This window comes from Cebus imitator, unplaced genomic scaffold (genome assembly GCF_001604975.1).
Source record: "Cebus imitator isolate Cc_AM_T3 unplaced genomic scaffold, Cebus_imitator-1.0 Scaffold373, whole genome shotgun sequence".
Taxonomy (NCBI): Eukaryota; Metazoa; Chordata; class Mammalia; order Primates; family Cebidae; genus Cebus; species Cebus imitator.
The window spans coordinates 1,166,540-1,172,885 of NW_016107688.1; the positions used below are offsets into that span (position 1 = coordinate 1,166,540).

General features: G+C 40.5%; 1 non-coding gene across 1 annotated transcript; it reads left to right on the plus strand.

Moving 5' to 3' along the window:
- Window positions 1-1,101: 1,101 nt before the first annotated feature.
- Window positions 1,102-1,215, plus strand: LOC119468071. The gene has a single exon (XR_005196694.1). It is a non-coding gene; the product is annotated as a small nucleolar RNA SNORA77 (small nucleolar RNA).
- The last annotated feature ends 5,131 nt before the right edge of the window (window positions 1,216-6,346 follow it).

Consider the following 6,346-nt stretch of genomic DNA (forward strand, 5'->3'; position numbering starts at 1 on the left):
GCAAAAAACAGAAATGGGGAGATTTTAAAATCACGGTGGTAAGAATGACAGGTGAACAGAAAACAACAAATTTTGGGTTCATTTTAATTAAAAAGTGCGAAGGTCGATAATATACAAGACACCTAAATAAAAGTGATAAAGAAAAACAAATTGAGGATTTGGAACTCATGATTCCCTTGAGGGTCACCTTTGTAGTAGTGAGGTGCAGTGGAGTGAGAAGAGCCTGGGCTTTCAGGGTCAATGTTCAGATCCACCAGCTGTAACTTACATCATTCTGGATAATTCACTTAACAGGGATTGACATGCTTTAATTTGTTCTTACTTTGCTGTATAATGGGAGAAGTAAAGTGTTTAATTAGGGCCATTATTAATTTTCAATTTACCAAATAAATGAACTCTTAGGAAAAAAAAGAGGAGGAGGAACAATGTCTGGTGAGTGTGTTAGTAAATTTTAGCATATTTTTGACAATGCCTGTCCTCCAGAGCCTCATAAAAATAAAAACTTCAACTAAAGACTTTTATTACTCCTTAGGACTTTTTGGAGTCAGATTTATAGGATTTTCTGTGTTTGGTACTGGATTGACATGAGGTCTAAGTTGGACCATCACATAGTGATGGGGGACAAAATGAAGCCCCAGTCTTCATGTAAATTACATTCTAGGTAAGGCGGCAGAAAACAGTTATGTGAGCAAGTAAATAAAATTACTTCGGATAGTTTCATGTGCAGTGGAGACAAATAAAGCAGAGGAAGAGAGCCACAGGGCCAACCAAGATAAGAGTTATTGCAGGAAGGTGCTCAGAAAAAGCCTCGCTGGGAAAGTGATGTTTAAGTAAAGACTGGAAGGAAGGCTGGGACGTGGGCATTGAGTGAGGAAGAACAGGGTGGCTGGAGATGAGCTGAAAGGGGCAGCAGGGGCCAGATCACTGACGCCTCAGAGGCCAATGCATGCAGTCCACTGTTACTGTGAGTGAGTTAGGAATCTGTTGGAGAGTTTGGCACAGAGAAGTAACACGAAGGGACTCGGGTTTTTGAAGGATCTCTCCGACTCCTTTATTAAGAAGGGATAACTGGGGAGCAATCGCAGGAACAGGCAACAGGTCACAGACTCACTCTGCACCTGGCTGCAGCCCCAGTCGGGTATTTCTTTTTCATCTGCCAGAGAAATATTGCTGTGGCCACCTGACCTGCTGAGGGTGATGCAGCTTCCCAGGGGATGTAGGGAGAAAATAAGAAAATAAAATCAGGCAACAGGTAAGTAGACTGTGGCAGTACTCCAGGTGAGAGCTGGTGGTGGCTTCCACCACATCAGTAGTGGCAAGAGTGTGTACAGGTGACTGGATTTTGTGGTCACCAGAATCCCGTGGTCACCAGTCAGATGAGTTAGTTGACACAGATGTCTGTTATGGTGTGACTGTCCCCCAGAATTCAGGTGTTAAAACTTAATCACCAATGTGACTGTATTAAAAGGTGGGGCCTTTAGGAGGTGATTACATCATTAGGGTAAAGCCCTCATGAATGGGATCAAGGCCTTTATAAAAGACGCTCCAAACAGTCCTTTTTTGCCCTTGCGGTTTTCTGACATGTAAGGATGCAGTAATAAGACCCTCATCAGACACTAGCCCTGCCAGGACTTTCATCTTGGACTTTCCAGTCTCCAGAACTATGAGCCATACATTTCTGTTCTTTATAAATCACCCAGCCTGTATGATATTTTGTTATAGCATCTCAAACAGACTAAGGCCAGATATTCACAGTGGAAAAATCAGCCTGTTACCCCTGGATATACTGATCAGTCTTCCCACCATTCAAAGTGCATTATCATCCCTTAGGTCCTTTCTGATGTGATGTAGGATGCTATACTCATCCAGCACTCATACATAGTATTTCTGCCAAAGATTCAAATGTGCTTCCAACTTTCCAGTTTACAGAAAATGTTGTTGGTAGAGGAAAAGTAAGATGACACTATGAGAGAGCAAACAAAATCAGCATTCCACAGGAAAACTGCCACAATCTCTCCAACAAGTTGGTAGAATTTTTTAAAATAAGAATGGAAGAATGAAGATGGTTCAGGAAGGTTTTCTGCCTGGAGCCCTGTTTGCACTCAGTTTTGATAGCACCTTCTGGAATCCACTTTCCCTGACTTCCTCTCCCACCCTGCAGCCACTCCCTGAACCTTCTCTCTCTTTGCCTCCGGGTTCCTGTTCAATTCAATTTGGTTTCTATGATTCTCCCCACTTGCACACAATTTTCTGTACTCACTTGGAACCATGCGAGGACTTCTATTCACCAGTTGTTCTCATATCCAGGTACTTTGGTCCCACTCAGGGTGGCTCTTCTATGGTTAGAAACATATGTGGGTTTTGTTTCTTTGATTTTAGTGATATTCCAATTTTACAACTTGTAGGGCTTGTTATATTTGCTTTTTTTCTCTCTTTTCTTTTTTTTTTTTTTTTGGTGATGGAGAGGGATGGAGTAGTCTCACTCTGTCACCTAGGCTGAAGTGCAGTGGAGAGATTTCAGCTCACTGCAACCTCTGCCACCTGGGTTCAAGTGATTCTCGTGCCTCAGCCTCCCAAGTAGTTGTGATTACAGGCATGCACCACAACACCCAGCTAATTTTTGTATTTTTAGTAGAGACAGGGTTTCTATGTTGGTCAGGCTAGTTTCGAATCCCTGACCTCAAGTGATCCACCCTCCTCGGCCTACCAAAGTGCTGCAATTACAGCCATGAGCCACCGCGCCCAGCTGCTTTTCATTTTCCTATCACTTGCACTAACAACTACTGATCCCTCCCCAGTCCTGTTGCTGGCCCAGGTTTGGCTGATATACCTGAATTCTGTGATTTGGGAAGATTTTCCGTCATCCAGTTTTCTTGAGGATGATTTTCATGCGTATTTTTTCCTTTCATTATGCTGATTGGTCCATTTGGCTTTCAGTGATAACTTGAAAGATGAAATTTTCTGCTTGATAAACCAACTAACATTAAAAACTAGCAGTTAATGAGATCAGAAGACAATAAAAAGAGTGTGTCTTCCGTTCTAACAGGTATGAGGTGATAGCTCATTGTGGTTTTAATTTGCATTTCTCTAATAATTAGTGATTTTGAGTATTTTTTTCATGAACCTGTTAGCCTTTTGTATGTCTTCTTTTGAGAAACGTCTGTGCATGTCCTTTGCTCATTTTTTAATTGGGTTGTAGATTTTCTTGTTATTGACATTTTTGGGCTCCTTGTATATTTTTAATATTAATCTCTTATCAGATGTATGGTGTGTCAGTCTGTTTTGCATTGTTATAAGGGAATACTTAAGGCTGGGTAATTCAGGAAGAAAAGATCATTGATTATCTGGCTCACAGTTTTGCAGGGTGTACAATCAGTGTGGTACTGGCACCTGCTCAGCTTTTGGTAGGACTCAGGAAGCTTTTACTCATGATGGAAGGCAAAGCAAGAGCAGACACATCACATAGCAAGAGTGGAAGCAAGAAAGACACCATGTTTGGCTGGGTGCAGTGGCTCATGCCTGTAATCCCAGCACTTTGGGAGGCCCAGGAGGGTGGATCACCTGAGGTCAGGAGTTCAAGACCAGGCTGGCCATCATGGTGAAACCCCATCTTTAAAAAAAAAAAAAAGAAAGACACCATCCTTTTTTAACAATCACAATCAGGTCTCATGTGAACTAATAGAGCAAGAACTCTCATTTCTGTGGGGAGCACATCAAGCCATTTATAAGGGTTCCACCCTCGTGACACAAACACCTCCCGCTATCTCCCACCTGTAACAATGGGGATGACATTTCGACATGAGATTTGGAGTGGACAAATATCCAAACTATATTATATGGTTTGCAAATATTTTCTTTCACTTTTTGAGTTACCTCTTCACTTTGTTAATTGCTCCCTTTGCTTTGCTGAAGCTTTTTAGTTTAATGAAATCCCATTTGTCTATTTTTGCTTTTGTTGCCTATGCTTTTGGGATCCCATCTAAAAAATTATTGCCCAGAGCATTGTTGTGAAGCTTCCCCCTATATATTCTAGTAGTTTTACAGTTTCAGGTCTACTATTTAAGTCTTCAAGCCATTTTGAGATGATTTTTTAATGTGATGTGAGACGGAGATCCAATTTCATTCTTCTGAATGTGAGTATCTGATTTTCCCAGCACCATTTATTGAAGAGACTGCCCTTTCCCCATTGTATGTTCTTGGCACCTTTGTCAAAAATGAATTGACTGTAAATGTGTGAGTTTTTTTTTTGTGGTGTTGGTGAGAATGTAGAGAGACCCCTTGTACACTGTTAACAGGACTGCACATTAGTACAGCTATAATGGAAAATAGTATGGAGGTGCCTCAAAAGACTAAAAATAGAACCACCATATAATCCAGCAATTCTACTTCTTGATATATATTCAAAAGAATTGAAATACGTATGTTGAAAAGATATCTGCACTCTCTCGTGTTTACTGCAGCATTATTCACAGTAGCCAAGATACGGACTCAACCTAATTGTTCATTAATGAATGAATGAATACAGAAAATGTGGTATATATACACAGTGGAATACTATTCAGCCTTAAAAATGAAAGAAATTCTGTCGTTTGTGACAACATGAATGAAGCTTAAGGACATCATCCAGTCTGGAGTGCAGTGGTGCAATCTCGGCTCACTGCAACCTCCACCTCCCAGATTCAAGCGATCCTCCCACCTCAGTCTCCCAAGTAGCTGGGACTACAGGTGCATGCCACCACACCTGGCTAATTTTTCTATTTTAGTAGAAATGGGGTTTTGCCATGTTGCCCAGACAGGTTTCAAACTCCTGGACATAAGATATCTACCTGCCTCAGTCTCCCAAAGTACTGGTATTACAGGGGTGAAGAATAAGTTTTTGAAATCTATGCCACAGCAGGTGACTATAGCCAATAATAGTGTATGATATATTTCAAAATAGCTAAGAGTAAATTTCAGATGCCTCACTATAAAAAATGATAAGTAAATGAGATGATGGATATGTTACTTAACTGAGTTTAATCATTCCACATTGTATACATATATCAAAAGATCACATTGTACTCCATAAATGTATACAATTATAATTTTACAATTAAAAATAATATTAATAAGAAAAAAAATTTAAGGAGCATGTCTTCCTAGTACCAAAGTGTTTCCAGAAGCAAAGAGGGACAACTACAACAAATGATTGATAAAGGTACATGAGAATTCGGGACATTGGATTAAGCCACCTGGAGTTCATTGGTAACCCTGACAAGAGCAATTTCTATGGAGCACAGGGGTGAAAATACCAAAGTCCTGTGGAATAGATTTGAGAGAGGATAGGAGGCGAGAAATAAGTCATCAAGTATAGATGACTCTTTCGAGAAGGATTATTATAAAGGTATACAGCAAATTAAGGAGATAATGAGAGAGTGTGTGGAGTCAACAGAGGACTTTTAAAGGTAGGAGGTACTATATGTGTGACTAATGGGATGAATCTGGAGAGATTGTGAATGTTGATGATGTAGGAGGAGGGGCCATTTGCTAGTGTGATGCCCCTGGGTAGTAGAGCTGGGAAAGGATCTGGTGCACAGTAGAGGAGCTGGTCTCAAATGACAATGAGTGATTGGCCAGAGTTTCAGGTAGGGGAGGGAGAGAATATGTGTACAGATGAAGCTGGGGGAGCACTGAACAGTGGGGCTTATTAGGAGTTCTCTTCTAATCCTTTTCAATATTTCTGAGCTAACAGAAGGAAGTTCATCAGGTTACAGTGAGGAGAGAAGAAAGGTATCGGAGATTTGACAGGGAGGGTAAGAAGCAGTTACCAAGGAGAATGAAGAGGGAAACAAACTAGGGAAGTGTATTCAGATGGTGCAGCAATGAGGGCCTGCTTACGGTAGTGCCAAAACCAGCTTGGTCCTCCTCAGATAAGCATGAAATGAAAGAATTGGTTTGCATTTAGGGGTCATTTATACACAAAATGCAGTTTTATTTTTTATCATTATAGCTTTTTCATTAATTTTTGCTGATTGTGCAAACTGGAGTTTGAGATATTTGAGAAATTAAATGCATACCTGATGGTATCCACTAACCTTCCCTTTTTAGTTAGATGTTTATTCACTTAAGGATTATGGTTCCAGACTCACATTCAGATTGGCTCTCGGTATTATCCTGCTCTCAGCAGCCTACGAACATAGATGAGTAGAAAGCATGTACATGAAGACTTAACCATGTATACTTCTGGTGGGTGGCACTTAAGTAGAACAGGCAAATATCAAAGAAAAAAAGACTGGAATTTCCTAAAAGCAGGTGACATTTCTCCCATTTGTTTCACAAAATTTCACCAGTGAGAAAAATCACGAAA